The sequence below is a fragment of the Mastigoproctus giganteus genome, chromosome 7, assembly GCF_048544385.1.
Source record: "Mastigoproctus giganteus isolate SK-2022 chromosome 7, ASM4854438v1, whole genome shotgun sequence".
Lineage (NCBI taxonomy): Eukaryota > Metazoa > Arthropoda > Arachnida > Uropygi > Thelyphonidae > Mastigoproctus > Mastigoproctus giganteus.
Genome location: NC_143581.1, coordinates 197,499,998 through 197,523,524, shown reverse-complemented (window position 1 = coordinate 197,523,524; position 23,527 = coordinate 197,499,998). Strand labels below are relative to the sequence as shown.

The window sequence follows — 23,527 nt, the reverse complement described above, 5'->3', positions numbered from 1 at the left end:
AGCCGCGTTCTAAACCAAGAAACAGCAGTTTCGAAGGGGATCAATAGGACGCAGCGGAGGACGCAAGTTTGTTAAGCTTGTCAGCCAATCCGCAAAAGAACAGGGCGCGCATAGAGATGCTCGACTTCTCTGTACTAAAATAGTTTAGTAATGTACTCACTAGGTGGCAGTAGAGGTCAATTTGTGTGTCTATTTTGATGATAGAAACATTCTGGGCACAGTCGCATGCGATGTTCATGGTAAAAGCGTATGGAGTAAACGCACGTGGTAAAAATGACAGTAAATTGTCCCCCGTGTGACCTTCAGGAAGATTTTGGAAGTAAAAACAGGTGAGTTTTTATTTTTTTACGGCTCAGAAGATGAACGTAAAAATGAGAGAATTAAAAGTTTGGTGTTTGATTTTGAAAAATTATCAGTATTTTATTATCTACAGAATTATTTTTGCTTATAAATGTTTTTTAAAGTTATATTAAATTAATATACCTTGTTGTCATACCATTTATTACGCTGTGAAGAGATAAAGTCTGGTATCTCTTATACACCGTGTCCTCGTGAGTAGCACAGTTGGTAGAATCGCCATTCTCCCCATACCGGATGGAAAAGACCTGAATTCGAATTCTGTCATTGAGACGAGGAATTTTTAGGGGACTTTTTTACAACGTGGTTGAGTTAGTCCGGCTTAGGCGAGGGTAGTATGTTTTTTTTTTTTTTTTTTCTTCTAGATACTGGCATAAGTTGCTGATGCGCGTAAACCCTCATCAACCTACCCACCAACTCTTATATACTACATTTTAGGTCTGGAAAATATAATTTTAATGAAGTGTCCCAATTTCAGTAATATTTTTCTTGGCTTTTTGGAATATCAGGATAATTATGCATATATATTATAGTTCACGATCCGATTTTTATGTTACTAGAATTCCCCAAGAAGAATATGATGGTGGGTACTTCAGTTTCTAATAAATACAATGAGTTTCATATCGGTGGTAGATTTTCCAAGTTTTATGAAAATTGTGGAAGGAAGCAATAAAAATAGCGAATATGTTTAGGATTTGTTAATTCTTTGAAATGACTATTAGAAACCAAAAACGTATGCATAACTGATGTAGGGTCAGACAAAAGAGGAAACTTTTATGGTATTACTTGCCGTTCGATCAGTATTTTTTAAAAATGAGTTCGGTTGTATGGTCTTATAAAATATTCAATGGTGTTTGTGTAAAAAATAGCAAAACGTTTACAAAATATATATTGTAAACATTAGAAATCTGATATACCAGATTCCGATATTGTGGCCATACAGGAATGAATGAATCCAGTATCGATATCGAAGAAGAGGACTTGGTAGATGACCAGGATACTGAATTCGTAAAGACTGTTTATAAGCGATGAATCCCAATTAGTGACTACACTGGATCTTTAACAAAGAGAAAAATTCATTTTATGGTTACTTTCATACAAGTTTGGTGTCGATGCAAGAGAATAAGAAAAATTTTGAAAAATTCAAGTTTAAAGTTTGGAAAATCAGGTCTACATTTGAAAAATTAACAATGAAATTTAAGGTGATTTTATTATTTCAAACCTGCATTCAAAGTTTTAGAAGTAGAGTTTTAGATGGGTTATCACCAAAATCAGAGTATGTCCTCATAAAATTGATGCTTCCTTAGTTTAAATTACTCTGGAAAAGTGCTCTAGAAAAAATATGTTGGTGTTTAAAAGGAAAAAATAAAAGAAACAATAAACTCTTGCGAGGAATGTTATAAGACAAAAATGATCGAAGATGAAAAAATAGATGAAAAGCTATACACGAATGAAAGTGAAATTGGAGAAAATAGTTTTTATGGTGTTAATGAAACCGAGAGAATATGTGGTAATGTTTCATCAAACGAAAAAATTCCAGGTAAAAAATCGAATTAGAAGTTTCACAGTATTTATACGATGGAAGGCGGATCGGTACTTGTTTATTATCCTCCTGCCAGTAGTTACAATGTCACCATTCTAGATGTGCAATCTTCGTCTCCATTAAACTTATGTACAAACTACAAAAGGTAAATATGCATAAATATACATATGGATAAATATGAGCATGAATATAAATAAATATATAATAGGTAAGTACAGAACTTCCTTTCAATTCACGCCTCTGTGAACTCCCCTGAATTGGCGAAAACTTTTAAAAAATTGTTGCGTTAAAAGCCAACAAACTTGATCAGTATGCTAAGATGAATTTTAAGAATCCCTCAGTACATCCCATCCGTTACTGACTGAAGTCGGTCTCTGGCCTTTCCGTATGAATGGAAAATGACAGCTACTATCTTCAATAGATGGTAGTTATGACATTTAAATCTTGTGTGATTATTGTTCCAGATGCGTCACATACTTGTGACAGTTGCTTGCGCGCTTCTCCAGATCTTTCATGTGAATAACGCTGATACCCTGAGCATTTGTTACTGGCCTTCGGGTATCATTGCCAACAGGAAGCTTCTTTTGAATAAGTCTCTGTAGGAAGGGACAATGATCCGATGGCGAAGGTTCACTCATTTACTGATCCCCTACAGTTAATTTCCAATGTATATTTCCAATATACATTGGAAATTAACTGTAGTACATACACTAGGGTGCAAAAGTTGGGGAACAAATCAAATTTAATTACTCTAAGTAAAACAAATAAATGGTGTGTATAATCTTTATTGACGGTTATCTTGTTTCAATATGGCTGATGGAAAATGAAGACATCTCCATCAGGGAACCATCACATCCTCCTCACCCCCACCGTTATTTTAAATTTGCTTTGCATCGGCCTCTAAGCACCAAAGTTATTAGCATGGAGACACACACGCATAGAACTCCTAAGCTCCCTTTCATTTTTGGAAAGTGAGCAATAAATTAACTTATGAATAGTTATGGCTTACAGTATCACTCATTATGCATTTGAATATAATTCTTCGTCCACAGCCTGTACATTTTGACAGCTGTTCCTTTCCACCAATGCATTGTTCTAAAATAGAAAACGTATGTCCATCAGATTACGTCAGCTGAAAGAGATGGCCTGTCTCGCGTTTGTTACCAGAATATTTTAAAACTGCGATAAAACATTAGAAGGGGCAAACGTCTCCTTTGTGTGCGTGGATTTGATTTGGGTTTTATTGGCGCATAAGCAACTTAGGCTATAATGCGCCAAGACCAAGTGTGTGCATGGATAAGAACAAGCTTAGTGTACAGCAAAATACATTAATATCATATTGGGATGCAGTTCATCACGAGTTGTTTCGATACTCCACTCTAATTAAACAGTATTTCTCCCTGAGGAAAAGAGTGCTGCTATTTATCCTTAACGCGCGTTACCAGAACAATGGATTCGAAATGAACGAACAGCTACGTCCTACGATAGTCCATATTGTCATTACAATGCCTGATGGAATTTATTTGTGACAGATGTTTCATTATTGATTTTAATTTGCTGAAGCCTTTCAAAGCCTTAAATACCTCAATCAGGTCACCATGTAGACGTCTGGTCTCGAGACTTTGCAATCCACAAAAGTGAATTATTACATAAGGATTCGCATCTCGCAGCGGAGATAAATCAGCATTCAAATACGACAATTAGTAAAAAATTGATATGCAGGTTGTCATAAAGTACTCAATTAAATATTAATGAATTTAAACACATATGTAAATTCTGTTGTAAGCACATTAATCTGCATTCAAGAAAACACAAAAATCAAGTTTCATCGGGAAGCTTGAATGAAAAAGGAAAATATACAACTAAGCAATACTGCAATCTATGCTGTACAAATTAATTTGTCTATAATTCCTAGAAACATTTAGAAAAAAAAGGCAAGCAAACTTCATGCCATAGATTATCCTCCAAAAAGTATCCTACGATGCACAAGTCAGTTTCATAATATTCCTCTTGCAGAACAGAGGCCAGTTTAACTACTGATATGGGACGTGTTGGCCTGATCCTCACCCAACGTTTCTTTTCTTCACATAGGATTCAAATCGGAACTTTGCGCCTGTTATTTAAATTTTTGTACTTCATATCCATGGACCATTCTCGAATAGCACCGGCGGTATGGCATGGGGCATTAATTATCCTGTCGGAACAAACAGGGGTCTGTACCAAACAACTGTCACACTGTAGAGAGCATGACGTTTTCTAAAATGTTAAGGTATGCGCCGGTGTTCATAGCTCCCCCCCCCCCCACAACCACCAAAGGTTTTAGGTCTTACCATGTAAAACAGCTCCACATCATAACCTCACCTCCTTCGAATTTCATTGTTGGCACAATGCATTCAGACAACAAACGCTCTCCATGCCCTTCACACGCAGATACCTATATGATCAGAATAGGGTGTAGCTCGTCACTTCATAGAACCGATTTCAGCTGCTCTTGACTAATTACAGCGTTCAATGCACCATGCAAGGCAATAGTGCTAATTGTAGTTGGAGATGTTTGGCTTATGGGCCGCCGCTCTACCATGAAACCCGAATTTTTGGCGCTCCGTAGTAGTGTGTTTGTACAGACTCCAACCCCTGTTGGCTCCTTAAACTCCTGGTCGATGTTTTTCAGGATGGTTCGATGAGATTATTGTAGTACCTTTCCGAGTATCCGTAGTCTTATGAAATGAGCTTCTGTGGCCTTCCGTTGCTGGATGGTTGCGGTATCGTTACTTCCATTTATGATAACATCACTGACAGTTGATTGTGGCTCATATGCCCTTTACATATCGATTTTCGTCACTTGTTTATCTGGGAAGATAAACACGTGACGAATTGGACTCTGAAAACAGGTGTGTCCGGATACTTTTTGGAGAGTATTGTATAAGGAAAGAGAAGTAAAATAGCGGAGTTCTCAGTTATCAAGGTGATTCTCCTGTTTTAACAACTTTGTCTTGACTATTTCTCTACAAATAGTCAAGACACCTTAAAGACAAAAGTCATAAATTGCACCCTTAAAATTTCAAACACAATTGAAAATTTCTTTCTCTCCGACTCGAAGTCTGTCTGAGTTTAAGTTTCGCAACCACGAAGTTTTGTATTGCCCAAGTTGAATATAATTACTTTTATAGTCCGACGAAGCCATCTTTTTTATCTTCATGGTTCTTTTGAAATGAAACCACCCTGCACCCAGTACTGTGCATACAAAAGTATGCACAGGACTGACGTAACTTATTAAATGCGATTCCCCCCCCCCAAAAAAAAACCCTGTGATATTTTATGGTCTATATTTCGTCAAGAATTTTTCATTTTGAGGACAATGATTGGACTCAGGGAGTCTTTATATGTTTAAAATGCTCTGATCGACAAAATAAATTCTTTCTCCTTCGAATGCTGAGAAACATTTAAGCACTTTCTTAACTGTTGGAGCAACCTCTAGAAAAGCCGCTTATAACATTGAAGTTTAGGAACGTTGTTCTATCTGCGTACAAAGCCTTTTGCCCGAACCTGGCGTCTCAGAGCTGTCATTCTGAATATACCGAGGGCTATGGATTTACTTTCATGAGAGTTGCATGTTACGTCCCGAATGAGACATTGCAATGAAAGTTAATATACGCATGCAAATCTTTGCCCAGAGACATTTCGCAAACACTTATAGAAGCTGGAAAGTAGTGCATCTTAGAACCAGAAGCGGAAATTTAAAAAAATAAAATAAACTAGTATTTTTAAAAAAAACTGTATTTGAGGTAATAGCTAATGTTGTTTATATGCAGCAAAAAAAAAAAAAAAAAAAAAAACCGGAAATAATACGTTCAATCGTCTGTCTTTCGCTTCCTTTTTTTCCTTTTCTTTTTTTTTTCCCCTGCTAGTGACTGACAAGTTCCCGAGGCAAAGAAGAGGAAAGAAATCTATAAATAAGGATACAGCGTCTCTTTGCATTTTCTGTATGGCGACTGAAAATGCAGGCGAGTCTCCAAATTTACAAATCTCATTTTCAGAGCTGCAAAACTTTAGCCGTAAGCACTTCCTTTAGTGCGCATTGTGTGTTTGACAGGTGTGCCGTAAATGTCGGACTCCGAGAATCTCTAACCCCGCAGTCGATATTGGACGTGACTTACATCTCTTTGTGTGGAGGTTCCGCACGCGAATAGATTTCTGCACATGCACGGGAAATGATTTCTTATCCAAGTGAGCAAAAATGTGTGCATGTTCCAAAGAGACTGAGAAATAAATTTCAAAAAGAGAGAAAAAAGAATTAAATACTAGATTTTTATTAAGCTGAAGAAGCAATCTTTAAGAGTTATGCAAATGAAACTGTGTGTATTTTACTTCGTATTTGCGAAACAGTATGCAGAATTATTGGTTTGGACATTTGTGCCAATGTTGTACAAAGAATTCTACTCCAACTACCTGTTTTCTGTACTTGTAACAGATAGTCGTAATCGCATGGAGGAAGATCTAAGTTGCGGGGTTGATGTCTGAGCACTTCCCAACGAAAGTAGTCCGACGTAGCCTTTGTAACAATTACCATGTGAGGAAGCTGTTAGCACAATAATAACGTTGAACACGACTTCTACTATATCGTGAAGCGTTAATTGACAATTTGCCTGCACGGGGATGTTCGCTGTTAAAATTTTCATCATTGGCATGGTATATTTAGATAGTGACAAGTTGCAGTGGATCGGCGATTGGATTATTTGCAGCCATCCCTGGATGCAAACAAGTCTCAGGAAGTCGATTAGATAGCATTGGCGACTTCGGTCTATATATTGATTTTCACATCGTTGCTGAGAATTCACTCTGGTACCAGTAAAATTACATAGTAAATTGTTTAGCTTCTAGTACTCTTTCTCTAAACCCTGGAAAATGGCTAAAGAATATTTGGGGTGGGGAGGGATGGATACATAAAACTAATTTAGATTAGATCGATTTATATGATTGGATACGTATGGTTGTTGTTCGATTTTAGGAACATCAGCGACTATGTTCATATTGCTTCGTGTATACTGTCTGTAAATTGTGTGTTCTGTGGTCGATTTTCTGTTTGAAGAATGAGAAACCCGAATTTCCGGGAGAAAAAAAAAATCATGCCACCCTCGCGCCTGAGACCGACTAACTCAGCCACGTTGGGAAAAATGCCCATAAAAATTCCGACAGGACTCGAACTCAGGTCTCTTCCACCCAGTGTTGGGGGAGACGCGAACCTATCAACTGTGCTACTCACGAGGGCGATACGTATGGATTTTACTTTCCCTTAAAGCACGAGAATGGGATCCCTGAAAAGTGACAAGATGATTCAAGTCATCTCTGAGTCATCCTGGTCTGATTCATCCGATAAATCATTCACTGTCAAGATTCTTCAGAAACACCAGTCAAGGATGGGTCCGTCACTTGACAACGAATTATATTTTGCACTGAACGTTTTCACAACTGTTTTGCGAACGCCAACAATTTTACGAAGTGCTTCACTTTACAAGTGTCAATCCCCCTCAAAATGTCCCACAGTTTTCGATATTTGACATTTTCATCACTCTTATGCGTTAATTTTGAACGAAGTAATTTTGATAAAAAAAATACAACGAATAATTTTCAAAGTCCACCCAAACTTAAAACAATTTACAACGAAAGGAAAAACTTCATTGGAAAATTACAAATGTTGTTATAGGGTTTTTAGGAGCATCAGCAAGTAGGGCCATATTGCTCCCTGTGTACTGTCTGTAAATTGGGTGTATTCTATGGTCGATTTTCTGTTTGCTGGACGAGAAACCGACCCGAGTTTCAAGGAAGAAAAACTATGCTGCCCTCGCCTGAGACCGACTAACTCAGCGACATTGTGAAAAAGGCCCATAAAAATTCCTCACATCATCGACGGGACTCGAACTCGAATTTTTTTTCCACTGGGCGTGGGGAGGACGGCGATTCTATCAACTGTGCTACCCATGAGGGCAATTACGAATGATGACGCTGTGTAACCAATATTGCAAATACGAAAATCATACAAATAAACCACCTATCTCTGCACATCTCACATTTCTTCATTAAATCTTCAAACTCCTTCCGTAAACACGCAGTTGGAACCATTAACCGATATCCAATTACAAACAGGAACTCCCAGTGTATGCAACCTCACAGCATATTAATTATAAACTCTTCCCGACCGCTTCGATCCATTCCACTGTACAAGCTTTGTTACACCCACAACTGCTTAAAGGCGTGTGTGGTAGCAATTGTTGATACAAAATACCTCCAGTGGCTTCGCTTGTCAAACACAGAACTACCATGGCTTTCGTATTCAACCTTACACGCAGCGAAGAGTTTATTTAACTTATGTTTGTGCAGCTGACGCTTGATTGTAGACTGCATTTTTTAGGAAGTCTGGAAGTATTTTTTGCCACTTTTCCCTTGAGATCTTTATTATTTATGTTACAGCGTTTTCATTGGCCACCCCCTTTTTAGATTGGTTTCTTCTTCCAGTTTGAGTACTGGCTTTTTCACATTTGTCTTTTACTTCCTTGTTCTTTGTCCAAAGTTTTGTTTCCTTTCACTGTAAAATCTCCACTTTCAACATACCCGCAGATCGCAGTTCCTTATTTACTCCACCAACCAGCAAACCTGACTTTTTTTTTTTCTTGCAATTTAAATAAGACTGAATGATAAAAGCGACCTCAGATATCCATTTAATCTTTCTATAAAGGCCCTATTGTAGTTAAAATGTATTTAAAGATTTTTGGTTCGTGGCAATGTTGATCTAGTGTAAACACATCAAAACCAGCTGTTTTTTCGCATAGATTTTCAATACTGTCTTTGTTTCGCAAATGAACTTAATTTCCTCAAGTATTTTTTGTCTTGATGTCATTGGAAAATTTTTTTAAAAATTTTTTCCTAGCATTTTGCGTTTGGTGATTACTTCTCTTTAGTATGTTAATTATTCTGTTGCTGGGTTCCCAAGATATTAATCTTACTTTGAAATCAGTTTTTCGAACTGCAAAGTTTTTCAGAGTTAATAAATTGCTAATTTCAATACTAGATTTTGCACTGAAGCGAATTAATGAGCTTCACTTCTGCAGATAAATATCCTTTAAACTACACTACATTTCCAAAAGTTAATGTTGATGGAGAGCAGTTAATTCACCTTGTTATTGCTCAAATGCTATTAAAAATTTACAAGTCTGGCGCTTTGTTTCTGTAGATCGAGTCCTTCACATCATGAAGACTTAAAAGTGTGAGGTGAGGGCAGGAGATCGGCTCATTTCTGTAGATCATGCGAAATCATGAAACCGGCCCGTTGTTTCATATCATGGTCCCAAAATATCATACGTCATGAGCACCTTTTTGGATCTAGATATCGTATTGGATCATGAATGTTTGGTTGTAATGTTTTTCAACCTAGATACGACAACCTGAAACCCATTCGATGGTTCCTTTGAATCTGCAGAATTCATTTACTTTCAAAATTAATGCTTTGGTGTCCAGTAAGTGTTCTAAGCTTCTCTGAAAGAATATTTGACTTTTATTAAGGACTAAAGTTGTTATAAAGTGTTTCTGCGAATGATTTTTCGTTGAGGATTTTGGTAAAGATAGTTTTTATTAAGCAGTGGATTCGATATTTTAATGATTGAATTTGATATTTTTGTTGTTTTTCTCCTGTTGAAGACAGTGACCTCTATTCGTTATAAAAAAAAAAAAAAAACAGTAAATGTAACTATTTTTTAAACAATAAAAAATTAATTTAACAATTATTTAAAAAAATAAGGACTATATTTGATTTCATTTTTTATGGGCCATATTGGATTTTTTAAAGGACTAAATTTCATTTTTCTTCCATTAAGGAAATCTAATTGTTTCTGAGTACTAAATAATTTTTAAATAAGGATTGGTAAGAAAATTTTGATTAAAACGTTCCTCTATTATCTACGAGATTAATTTTTTAACAACTGAATTAAATTCTTTTTGTTAAGGACAATATTCAGTTTTTTATATGAACTTCGTTGGATTTTCTTTAAGGGCATTTTCATTCAGAAGTGGATTTGATTTTGTAATAAACGACTTTGACTTTGTAAGAAGCGACTTTGACTTTTTTTCAGGATTTGTCAATGATGACATTTGGTTCCTGTTAAAAATCTGTCACAATTAGGGCCACCCAAAAATTATCTTATCTACTCATATGTATTATGCCTGTATATATATATGTGTGGTCTGTTTGCCTGTTTTGATGGACATAAAACACGAGTTACCGGGCGAAAAAACCTTTTGGTCTTCGGTTGAGACCGACTAATTCGGTCACAAAGTGAAAAAAACCCATAGAAGTTCCTGGCGTCATTGACGGGATTCGAACCGGGACTTTTTCCAGCAGATGTTGGGAGGATGGTGAGTATACCACTGTACTACCGTAACGACTTTGATTTCGGTTTTTAGGTATTAGGTATTAGGTATGTTCGGGGTCTGACGGCACCTGGGATTTCTCCCATCTCCGCGTATGTTCTCTGTATCGGACAAGCCAGAGATTTAAAAGTGTGTGGGATATGTACTGTGTAGTTTGTTGTGCCCATTGTTCGTCCGGCCTGTTAGCCGCCGGGCCCCTAGTGAGACCCGACGTTACCAATACCTGCCACAGGGAGGCCGGCCGGGTGTTACCAATATTTGTACTCTGGCTGGTCTTGCCACTTACTCTCCTGGGATTTTAGTGGCTAGGACCAAAAAAAAAAAAAAAAAAAAAAATCGAGGTTGATATTAGTGATACAAGTTAGTATTAATATTGCGCGACGTGGGGCTGTGCGGTGAAAGTGAGTTTTAAAAACCAAATAGGTTCGGGCAAGAATTTTGATGTTCTCTTTTGATTTTGACATGTAGGGCTAAACGCTGTGCAAGACAAAAGTTTGGGGGGAGGATGAAGACTGGGGGGAAGAAATTGGAAATAAGGGGCCGACAGAGTAGATGGCCCCTGCAGGTAGTGAGGCATTCCCGTGCCCCACCAGAGTGAAAAAATTGGGGAGGCAAGGAGAGGCAAGCCTCTCCTCCCCAGGAGTTTGGAAAGAAAGATCCGCTCAAGAGAGTGCGGATTTGGGTCGCCAATAGGCTGTTCCGGCGGGAGAGTGCCACGTATGTCGTCTCCATCAGTTTGCAGGCCCTAAAAAATTGGCCGTTGAGTCTCATCTAGGTGGGACACTAATAGGGGATTAAATCTGGATGTCATCCTTCCAGACTGCATGTGGTCTGGGGCTTATTTTCTGGTCATTATCTTGGGGTCATAATCAAGTCTACTGGCTGTCATTATGGGGTTTTATCCCTTCCGTGATGTTTGCTAGTCCTTACACTACCTTTTGTCATTATGTAGTGGGTCTATGCTGCAAGGTCTTGGGGCAGTGTCCCTTTGTTCTGATGTCACGACTATTTAAAGGTGTTTTTTCGCTTCTATTGGCGGTAATCATGACTCTTGTAGTTCGACAATCTATTGTCACTTGTCTTTTCCTAGTGCATTTTGTAGTCAGTCCAAGGTCTGTATAGTCGGTTCCTCTGTGTCGTCTCGCAGCTATTTGCAGTTTTGTTTTGTCTCATTCCGTTAAGGTCTTCGGTATATGGCGGCTAGTGTTTGGCGCCTGCTAAATAATCCCTGGGCAAAATCAGTTAAGGCTAAATATTCTTCTTGTGTATCTAGTAGATGTGACTCGAGATCCCTCGGTAAATAGTGAACTCTAGTTATTAGTCTGCATCTAAGGTCTTCGTATTGGACACACTCAAACATAATGTGCACCCAGCTTTCTTGTTCCCCGCAAGTACAACGCGGATCCTCCACTATTCCCAATGCTGTAAGCTTTGCATTGAAAGCCCCATGACCCGTAAGGAGGTAGGTCGTGTAAAGTCCGGGTTGCAGCCAGGTTGGAAGAATGGGGTATACTCTGTCTACGTCCGGGATGAACTTTTTGGTGATGTTCCCTTTTGTTGTGTTTGTCCAGCGGTATTGCCAGGTTTCTTTTAGGTATTTCTGCAGCCTGTTCTTTTCAGCCTTGTGGGTTGCATTGTTATCCACTGTGTAGTCTTGGTGGGTGCAAGGCATTCCTTTGGTTATATAATAGGCTATTCCAGTACGTATGATGTCCAGGTCAAGGGGAAGGGCTCCGGCCAAGACCTGTAGGGCAACAGTGCTAGTGGTGCTACAGGCTCTGGTAATGGTTAACAGGATAGTTCTATGGATTGAGTCGATTATGCGTCTATTTACGGCGGTTGATGCCTTGTGATACCAAACCGCAGAGGCGTATGTTATAGCTGGTAGGAATGTCGTTTTATAATATAAGGAGAGCACGCGACGTTTTAAGTCCCCAGTCCCGACGAACCACACGTGCTAACAGTGCAGAGTACTTCCTTATCTTTGTTCTTAAATGTGTTGAGATGCTGCTTGAAGGAAAGATTACAATCTAATATCACCCCCAGGTACTTAAGCTGGCTTTGGAGTTTCACTGTGGTGTTGTTCACCTTTATTTGAGGTGGCCTGTGCAGGTCAAGGGAGCCTTTCAGTAAATTTGATTTCGGTTAAGGAATTTTTGGTTAAGATATTCTTTTGTTGAGAACTGGATTCTACTTTTAAGGACTGAATTTAATTAATTTAATTTTTTTTACGCTAAAGAATTTTTCATAATGATTTAATTTGATTTTTAAAGGTGTTTTTTTTTTTTTTTTTTTTTTTTGCTGGGCGAACTGATTACAACTCTTAAGGGAAAAAAAGAAGAATTTTTATGAATATTTTATCATTAAGCACACACACACCACACATATATATATTTTTTTTTGAGGATTGCATTTGATATTTAAGGACTGCTTTTCTTTTTAAGAATGGAATAAGAGATTAAGAATTAACGATCTTATCGTAAGTTTAATGTTGATGCATCGGGGAAAATCTTACGAAACATGTTTAATTGGAAATTATTTTGCTTACTCTGAACAATTTTAAGTCTTACGTAACTTTCTTGGCTATTAACAAAGAACGTGACGTCATATCTTCAACTTAAGCATCGCCATAAATGCCAGAAGAGCATTTAAGCTGGACGGAGTCGACTTAAAGATGATTGTCCAATATATCGATTGGACGAGGCAATTCAGCCACATTATCTCTAATGACTGGAAAGAGCTTAGCGAGTGAATGATCACTGTTTGAACACCGGGGGAGCTGTCCCTGAATATATGCTTTCTCGTATGCAACCAGGAATAAATCTCCTGAACGGATACATTCAAAGGATTTATCCTTTGCCATAGGGAGTAAAGACAATAAGGGTAACCTAGCTGGCGAGTACAAACGATTCAGGCGAGTCATATAAGAAAAACGTCAGAATGTTTACGTGGAGGAGTCACATGGAATGTTATTGGATGTCGATCAATCGAATTAAAATTTTGTAAAACTTTGAATAGATTATGGAATTCAGTTGTGAATGGACAGTTTCGTTGATTAACAAAAGGAATGGATGGACAGAGAAAATTTAAAATGGCTTTGGTTCCGTTGTTCTAATTTAATATCACTGTTGTTACAAATGCCCAATTATGTGACTCGTTATGACTGAAATTAAAATTTTACAACAGTAACGCTTAGCTGGCAGCTCTTAGCTCATTAGCGAGCTAAGATGGATCGGAAAATTAGCTCTCTCTCATTAGCAGAACCCCATGGTGTATATTACGCGTCTACGACGCTCCTTTTCAAGTGTAAGCTCAGGAAACGCTTCCAACCAGCTATTAAAATTAAATGAAAAGGTTCCGAGGTCTCGCTCTGTGTATACACTCACCTCAGCTTTATTAACTTTAGAATTATTCACTTTAGAAATTGGACAATTTTTTAAAGAAAATTGGCTGAACAGGGAACGTTCTCTTGTATATCTTAAATTTTTGCCACTTCAGAGCAACAAGTATTAAAAAGACAATTTCGGAGCGTGTATATGCGTAAGTTTTTATGAATGGTCCCAAAAGTACCGCCGGGGGGGGGGGGAGGGGCGTTACCCTGCTCGCTATTCTCCCATAGAAGCCACTTTGTGTTTTCGATTAAGTCTCTTCCGAAAAACACGTTCTGTCTGTGCAGGGCACGGATCTCCGGGTTGCACAATTACTGTAATGGTGTCCGCGAACTCACTAACCTGTTCTCTTTCCCCGCGCTTGCGAACTTTGGTGATTGCAAGCGGATTAAAGAGGCGGAGAGAGGCGATGGGAAAAGACATCCCACTCCGTAGAGTAATTGCAGCTTTGCATTTTGATGCTTGTGGGAAAAGTACATCGAATCTCATTTCAGCTCACGAAGAAATCAATGTTGGAGTGAACACACTAGAACATAAACGAATCCACCCCTTTCCTTCCCTCCCACAGTGAAATGCACAGTGCCCCGTATTTCCATAACGCACTTTGTCATCGCCGTGATCCATCATTGTGTTACATTTGGTAACAGGTTGCCTTGACAACCGCATCCTTTCACCTAGCTACCTAAAGTCGATGCAACCGGTAAGAAGATTACCCGCTATGATACGATATGCTTGGCCGTAATTCATATATGGCCGTTCTTATTCATGTAAACGTGAATCGCAAGGGTCAAGGACAACGAATGTACTGCAAAATTAATAATCGGCAATGAATATCATTTGCACGTTTCGCTGTTGGTAACCTGCGATAATCAAATTAAGAGTTACCACTTCTACACAGAGATAAACTGTATTCCTCAATGGCTATTTGTAATAGCAGCGATTCTCTGCTAATGATATAGCAGCTCTGATATATCACGTTCTAGTATTTCTGCTTCTTTCGAGGTTCTGTAATTTAGTGGCGAATTTATACTGCCTTGTATTAATTTTAAAAATTAAAGACAAAATTTATTCTCATTATTGGCTTAAGACTCTCTCCTTCTGACGACTTTGGATACATTTGGTTTACTAGAAATCATTCTTGACAAAAATTGCCTACGTACTAGATTTTAAAGGGACTGGACTTGTTGCTTTCATTAAAATAGAATGAAAAGACTCCATATTTGAAGTTATCCATCATAAAAGGATTCCACCACGATCTCACTCTTTTCCAGTCTTCATTATGAGTCAATTACTTCGGTTTTCAATAAATTCTGTTAGGATATGATAATAACCGCACATTGTTACTTTTACGTTGAAGTGCCAAATTTCTTTTTGTTTCTATTTTTTTTTTTTTTTGAAGTGAAACTTCATTAGGCGTACTCCAAGCAGTTTTCAGATGGAAGTAACTTGCGTTCATGGGTTGACAAAAAACGCAACGAAAATGCGACCGTTGCCATAAGTAAACACATTACAGGCACTTTCAGCAACCAACTATCGTACTAGGCCGAATACCCCGGTTTTCGTGCATTCAGCGAAGTTAAGTAGCGTTCGGACCAGTTGATAATTCGGAGGGTGCCCACCTGGGCATACCCTCTGTAACTGACTTTTTGTTTCTTTTTTTTTTTTTTTTTTTTTTTTCTTTTGTTAACCTGTGGAAAATATTCTTCCGATTTTTACGTTATCATTTAATTTTGTTAATTGGTAAAGTAATAAAGTGTAAATCTGTGCTTTATATCTTTACTTCTATAACCTGTGGATAATATTCCTCCTATTTTCGCTTATTATAATGGCTTTAATAGAATTATGATTAAATTCGTAAACGTTGTCACAATGACCGGCGCTTACTACATATCATATCGTGAATAGTATTTTGTTATGGAATGTCCATCGTAAAGTGATTTGACCGTATAGTGGACCAAACGTAAAGCGGGGGGGGGGGGTACGTGCAGTGAGCAGTGTAAGGCGTATAGCTCATGTACACGTGCAATGCGTCCCTGGATTGACAAAAATCGCCAAGAAAATGCGACAAGAAATTATTCATCCCCACCACCACCACCACCATTGTGCCACTCCATACCAGGCACGAGCCACGCATGACCCAATCAGTATACCTACTGATTGCGTCATGCTATTTCTTTTGTCATTCTCCACCGTATTTAATAAAAAATTTCGACGGAAAACAATTTATAATTCAACATGTAGCCGAGTGGGCAGGAGCGGGAGTGCAGTAGCACACGCTCTTTGAGTAGATCGGGGTTCAAGCCCCTGACTGCTGAATACGGTCGATCTGACAACTCGCACTGGACCAGCGTGGCAGATTATGGTCCATTTCCCTCAGCATGAATTGTTGAGGAGGCTTCCATCCTGCAGTGGGTTGATAATGGCTGCACTTTACTTTTTTTACTTTATGCCGAAGACTAATAGTGAGCGTCATAAGGCGTATAGAGCACGTATACGTGCAATGCGACCACCTTCATTGAGTACAAAGGAGAGATCTAAGCTATTTCGACAGGGGAGAAATTACAGCGTGCGATAGAGTTGAACAAAGAAGCCGGAGAAGGTCCATCCACATCTTCAGAGCATTGTATCTCCCCAGAAATGTTAGAAATCAATTTGGAAGGTGTCACGGAAGTTGATACCGCAAATGAAAACGATGAAGAATCCTCGAAGCCCAGTCGCAAACGAAAAGCCAAGAAGCCAAAACCGACTGCCAGAAGTACTCCATTAAATCGTTCAACACATAGCGGGCATAAACAACAGGATTTTAAGAAACACCGAAGCATCTACGCACAGTTTAAACGTACATTCCTGGATAATGATTTCGGTACATTCTGTTCCGTGTGTGATCGGCTTTGGTTCAAGAACGATGTGAAGATTGTAGCAGCTCGACTTCAAACTGCATTTCCAAAGGAGGAAGGACGTAAGTCAAATGTCGGCCTGTAACAGCTGTTGTGGCTCTTTCAAGGGCGCCTCCGTAGCCAGGTGGGCAGGAGCAGCAGTGCGTAGCACACGCTTCTTGATTAGACCAAGGTTCGAGCCCGTAACCACCAAATACGGAGGATGCGGAAAGGTCACGGAATGACCACCGCATATGGCCTTAGTTGCTAATGCTCCTAAAAACCAAATAACAACAACATCTCTGAAGAACAAAGTGATTCCAACTCGGTCGAAGTCAAATGATTTTAAATATCATCCGATGCCACAGCACTTGCTGAAACTAGATTTGGTAACGGAACGTCTCAAATCTCCGAGGCTCCCATTCGTGCAGATTCTCGCCTGCGGCATTCATTCGGAAATAGGCGATAAATGTTCGCCTATTTCCGAATGCTCATATTTTCAAAAAAAAAAAAAAAAATAGGGCTAGCTTTATTTTACCTAAATCAGATGAACTTCGAATTAATTGCAAAAATCAGCGCACGTACTATGCCAAATAAAAATTCCATCAATACTGAACACATGTCTAAATGGGGAGCAGGTGAAAAGATTTGAACACCGTAACAATCTGAGCCTTATCTGCGACAGTAAGTTCACATTCAAGAAAAGTAAAGAATAACCCAAAAGAAATATGTATAAAGCCAAGTGAGCAGATCAAGAAAGAAGTTAGGGATTTCAAAACCCAGCAGTTCCATACTTTACAAGACAGCTGTATCAAATTGCGATGTACAGTGCCATTATCTGGTCTTCAGTCCCCTATAACAAAATTAAGAAGATGAACGCAACTAAATATCGGATGTTAACCTGGTTGAACAAAATCAACAACCAAATACTATCTTCTGGGCAATCCAACGTACAAACCTACATGTTAAACCGCTGAAAAGATTGCAAGAAATTAAACTTACTCTTTTTTTTTTTTTTTTTTTTTTTAATGAAAAAACTTGCTTGCTTATCACGCATACTAAATTCATAACAAAAGAAATAATTTGCTCCGGTTCTCGGTGACATTGTTCATGTACTAGATTATCTGGTTCCAGAACAAAACAAAGGAGAAACAAAAATATTAGGAACAAAATTAATGGAATAAAGTCCAAAGTTGTTGGAGTGTGCTTCCTACAAATACAATACCATTTTGCAAACATGTACCAAATAAATTTTAAGATGTTCTTAGAAGATAAAGCATAATGCCCTCGCGGGTAGCAAAGTTGGTATAATCCCCGTCCTTCACCCACCCCATGGAAAAGACCTGAGTTCGAATCCCGTCAATGACGCGAGGAACTTCTATGGGCCTTTTTCGCAAAGTGCCTGATCTAGTCGGTCTCAGGCGAGGGTAGAATGGTTTTCCCCCAGAAACGCGGGTTTTTTGTCTAGTAAAGCAGCAAATCGACCATAGATTACAGGCCTTTTCCTCCAAATGTTTAAGGACGGTGATTATACCCACTTGCTACCCGCGAGGGCTTGTGTAACAGATGGCACAGGGTGTCTAGCTGATTGGACGACAAACATCTTATGCCATTGCATATCAATGGTCAAAAAATGAGTTGCGTCCTTAAAATCTGAATAAGTGTAAGGATCTTTCCAAGGAGTTGCACAGAAATTAAAGCTTCACTCTGTTCCATCAGTACTTTTCACTTTTTGAAGAACCACATAAAGGAAAGCTATTCGCTCGTTGCCATGGTTTAATCCTTAAGGTAGGATTGTTTCAATGATTAAAATTTCAGACATTGCTTGAGATAATCCTATGGGATTATCTCAAATCATGGAAGCCATAAGTCGTTTGAGATAATACAACAAAATACGACTCTATGTTTGTATGAGTGAAAGTTAGAAGTGGTGAGCACCATTTTCTTGATATGATGTCACAAATGGGTTATCAACAATTATTAAACATTCAGTCTGATTTTTTTTGACTTTGCATCTAATAATTATTCATCTCATTGAAAAATCAATTGGCTTCAACTACATACACATTTTTAAATGTGTATGTATTTGAAGTCTTTAGTAAAGGATCTTAAAAATAATGCCCAATTATTTTTTGCTTCTTACGCCTGCTAGATTAACGATCTTCCCACATGTGCGTCATCAAGAATAAATGCTATTCACTATGCCAGCAGAGTTGACACCAAAATGGGCAGGAAATTCAATACACCAGAACACTAAAGATGAAAAATTGCGTTTTTCCATGCAAGTAAAAGAAAAAAGGTGGTGAACATGTCGAAATGAGAAGCACTGAGATAAGTGATACACTCAGCAATACTAATTAAATATGAAATTTTCCTGTCAACAACAGCTAATTACGTCTTTAATCCCACGAGTACTGGAGCGAAGAATTTTCCGTAAAAAATGTTTGTTCAAGGATAAAATTAATTACATTTGTGAATTACTAATGGCTGTTTTTGTTGGAGAGATTTGTTTTCGGCTAGGTTAAGAGAGAGAGAGAGAGAGAGAGAGAGAGAGAGAGAGAGAGAGAGAGAGAGAGAGAGAGAAACTAAGGGAGCTTCGTGGCCTTTCTTCAAGATGAACCTACTCGCTGTCTAGTAGCTCTCCCTAAGGCATCGATCAAATACGATCAATTTCTTTCATAACACAAAAGAACTATTGTGAATCTTTTGTGCACAAGATTTCTGTTATCAGCTCAGATTTCATTACCTGGATAGAATTAGTTTGTCATCATTATCGAAAACGGATACTTTAGGATTCGTGCTTGGTGATTTTAAACGCCAAAAGGAAGCGTATGGTTTACTACTCTTTGAATTAGCCGAATTAAAGAATTGGTAAAAATAATAGACACGTATTTTACTTGTATTTTGATATCCACTTTGTCTACTGCGCCAACAGCGGAACTTTGCCAAAGTTAGGAATGTTTTGAGTATAAATAAGGATTGCATTTCCAGCATAAAGTTTGCCACTTTCTAGATTTGGGAAAATGCTCAGTTCCCTTGTTGTTAATCCAAGTAATGTTCTGCAACAAAGGAAAATTGCTAATCCAGGTCGTTATTGATTGCAAGGCTACGGAGTTAAATTGGAATTCGTGTCTGATCAAAATGGAAATCCCACGCAATTCAAAGGGTTGCTTTACTTTTATCAGACTTCAGAGGTCTTGCGAGATGTGTGAAGGATCTTAACTGATGGAGAGTTAACTTTGAAGATACTTCGCACTTACTGCGTAGCATTCTACTTCATGGGATGAACAAGAAGAGCGTGACTGCCATCAATAACACCAAACAGTCGATGTTTACTCCACCCAGGGATCACTGTAACGATCAACTGTATGAAAAATTGCATCATTTCATGCTGGGTTTAGTTTTTGCTCATCCCGTCCCTGTCAAAAATACGACGCGTGTTAGCTTTACTAGATCCCGTCATCATCAGTGTAACCACGATCACATCAACGATTTCTCCTGCATCATTCACAAAGTTTTTTCCATTGTAAACATAAATTATTGATGAATATTCTAAACAACTCTAAGAATTATTCGTAGAATTAGTTTTCATTAAAAGTCAACTGTTCATTTTAAGCAATGGGTTTCAAATTCTCAATCACGATTTCAAGTTTTTTACTGTCAGTGTGGGGTGAATTAAATAGATACTTATCTACGAATGAAAATCAAAATGCATATGGATAAACTGAACAGACTGCCGGAAACTAACAGTTTTACCTCTAGCCAAGGGATAAGTTTTAGCAGCTGACCAAGTTTTCCATTATACTGAAGTAATGTTGGTGTGGAAAGACCTTCCTAACTGAAAATTTCAGCTCTAAAAACATAGTTTCAGTTAGGGAGGCCCCTCCCGAAACGTATTAATTGGCCAATACGTTAAAAATTAGAAATTAGAAAACTTTATTTAATATCCAGTAGGGCCCATCTTTTTGCCCGAATAGCAGTCCGTAGACGTTGTAGCAGGGATACCACCAGGTGTCTGAGGGAGACCAGCTCCAAATTTGACCATTCTTCCATCAGAATATTTGTCAGCTGCTGTATTGTGGTCGGTAGAGAAATGCGAAGCCCAACTGCCCTTCCCAACATATCATAGACATTCTCAATTGGGTTCAGATCTGGGTAATTAGGCGGCCATGGTTGATAAGGAGTAAAAGGGGTTGCTGTGGCAAACGGGCCGGAGTATGTAAAATAAAACTTCATAATGTCATCTAAAGGGCAAAATTAATTTTTCTACCGAAGAAATGAAATTAATTGGAAAAATAATGATTTACCAGTGAATTAATAAATCAGCGCTACCCAATATTAAGCCTAGCACAGCGAGTAGGTACGTTAATTGCCAGAGCTTCTGGTTTCGCCAAGAAGAGTGAAAATTACTTTATCATAAATCAGAAAAAAAAATTCCCGCAAACCTAGAAAATGTATAAAAGTTTTCGTGTATATAAAATTTTCCTCCGATTTTAATTAAATTTGAAATGATTCGACATATATTTCTACTAAACCCAAATACTGTATAAAGTTTAATTAAAATCCGTTCTCATTGGATAGAGTCATATGAGGACAGACTTCCTATAGTTCCAGAATTTTATTTTATTTTTCTGTTTTTATCATGCACATCTTTTGGTTTAGGATGACTGGTGGCACTTAAGTGAGAAAGTTTTGGGATTAAAAGTTTCCAGAAAGTTAGACCGATAGCCATAGATATTCATTGAGGCCATTGCGGGAAGAGTGTACAAAAAATACACATTTTTTTTTCCGTGTTGAATAATTAAGGACAAGATGTATAAAAACCGAAAAAAGTTATAAACCGACACAGTTCGATTATAAAATCGATGAATTTTGTAGTGGCCATATTAATAGATTGCAGAGTCTCTGTCCTCAAAACTTTGTGAAGACATCGTGCAATTTTCTTTTTGATATATTTTTTTTACTGGCTCCTAATTAAGCACCTAATCCTCTCCCTTCTACGTCTCCTTCCCTTTCAAGAGTTGATTCCACGATTTGCCTCCACCCCTTGAACATATATATGTTCCCACCGTCCCTAAACATTTAATCTTTATAAGTTTAAGAATAATTTGGTCTCTTTCCATCTTGGTTCCAGTGTTTCCTTCCTGACTGTTTCCCGTCCTCATGAAAATGCGAATAACTTCGAATAAAAGACTGCTAGAGACAGGAAATTTAGAAGTAACATTCTTTATTCTGTATTCAACCTGTAAAACTATGAATTTGTGTGCGCAGTAGAAGCAGTAAATAAACATAGCTTTCTTTCAGCCTAGAGGAACGTATATTCATTGTGGAATATTACCTCAAAACAGGGTAGCTTTAAAACTACTCAAGCTGAATTTTGTAGGCAATTTCGACTGTACATGTCCGTATGTCACTACGGTGGCTTGCACAACAAATTGAATGTCATACAGCAGGTGTTGCAGAGAGGAGGAAATTATATACTTGTCTATGTTGTATGGAAAATTTCCACGAAGCACATGGAACTACCGTACATCCGTGAAGATTTGGAGTGGGATGCGCAATGACCTGCTGCAGGATTGTTGGACCCATCTTTTTTGCAGAAATCATAGCCTCTCAGGAGATTCTTAAAGCGTGATTTCAGGTCACACTTTACGTTTTTGTAGCTGTGCTTTCCCTCTAGTTTGAATATCTCATAATTTTCAAAAGGAACATGGCCACTACGCTCGCCAGATATGTCCCCATTAGATTTCTTTTTTTGGAGACTGTGCCAAATTCAATGTCTACAGCAATAGTCCACACACTCTAGAATTGAAAAGCAACATTTCCAACGTCAATCCCAATGCGCTGTAGGCAACGATTTTAAACATGGGTTGTTTTGCTCAGTCATATTGTAATGACGATCGTGGTTATTTTTAACATTTTTGTGATGAATTAAGTAACGTCAGAAATTAAAGAATGTTACTTTTTAATTTCAAGTCTCGAGCACTGTTTTATTCGAAGTTATTTGCACTATTATGAGTTCTTGTTTAAGTTGATCACTCTGTGTTATTAACACGTGTCATACAATTTCTGACAAAACTTTTTTTTCCATCTTCTGTAGGAAGCCAAACTCTTGACAAAAACCTGGATGCATGACCAACGATTATTATAAAATTAATAAAATGGCGGGAAGTGTTTCAAAAACAGATTATTGCAACAGCTTCTAAAATAACGCTCAATGTTAACTTGGGCAGTCTATCGTTAGAGGACGCTGTGGCCTCTGGCAGACAAGATGGGATACCATACCTACTGGAAGAGTGAACAACTTGTTTATCCCGAACGTGACTTTTCTCAATGATAAAAAAGTTCGGAATTGGGTTACGCCTAGTTTACAGTCGTCATTTTTGTTAACAGGGCACGATGAATGAGAAATTATACGCATTAGGACTAAGTAACACGGACCTTTGTTTTTGCGGGGCCATGGAAGGCCGGCAGCATATACAATATGATTGTCGAATATATGAGAATGCTAGGACAGAGATACGTGAAATTCTTGAGAGTATAGCTATATAGCCAGGAGAAGAAGCTATATTTTTAAAAGACTGTAGTAAGTCTCAGATGTTCCAGGTATTTGCTAAAAACGTTTATCAACTAAGGAAAAATATGATTCCAGCGATACGAGGTTGATAAAATCCATCTGGCTGGAGGCATCGAAGTGTTTGGATGCTGCCGTTCTTAACGGTTGCACAACTGGAAGATCTACTCTTCTTTTCTTTATCTCTCTCTCTCTCATTTTTTAATTTTATTTTTCCCCCCCTTCGGTCCCTTTCGGGTTTTTTTCCCCTTTCGGTTTTTATTATATATATATATATATTTTTTTTTTTATTTATCTTATTTATTGATTTATTTTTATTCTTTTCTTTCTCTTCCTTTCGGTTTTTTTTTTCCCCTTCTGGAGTGGA

General features: G+C 38.1%; 1 protein-coding gene across 1 annotated transcript in view; it reads left to right on the top strand.

Annotated features, from left to right (window-relative positions):
• Positions 1-226: 226 nt before the first annotated feature.
• The window catches only part of LOC150083531 (uncharacterized), an 82,495-nt gene continuing 59,194 nt past the window's right edge, over positions 227-23,527 (top strand). Inside the window, exon 1 of the mRNA XM_090377339.1 lies at positions 227-329. The gene's annotated coding sequence lies outside the window, so the exon portion shown is untranslated. The remainder of the gene's footprint in view (positions 330-23,527) is intronic.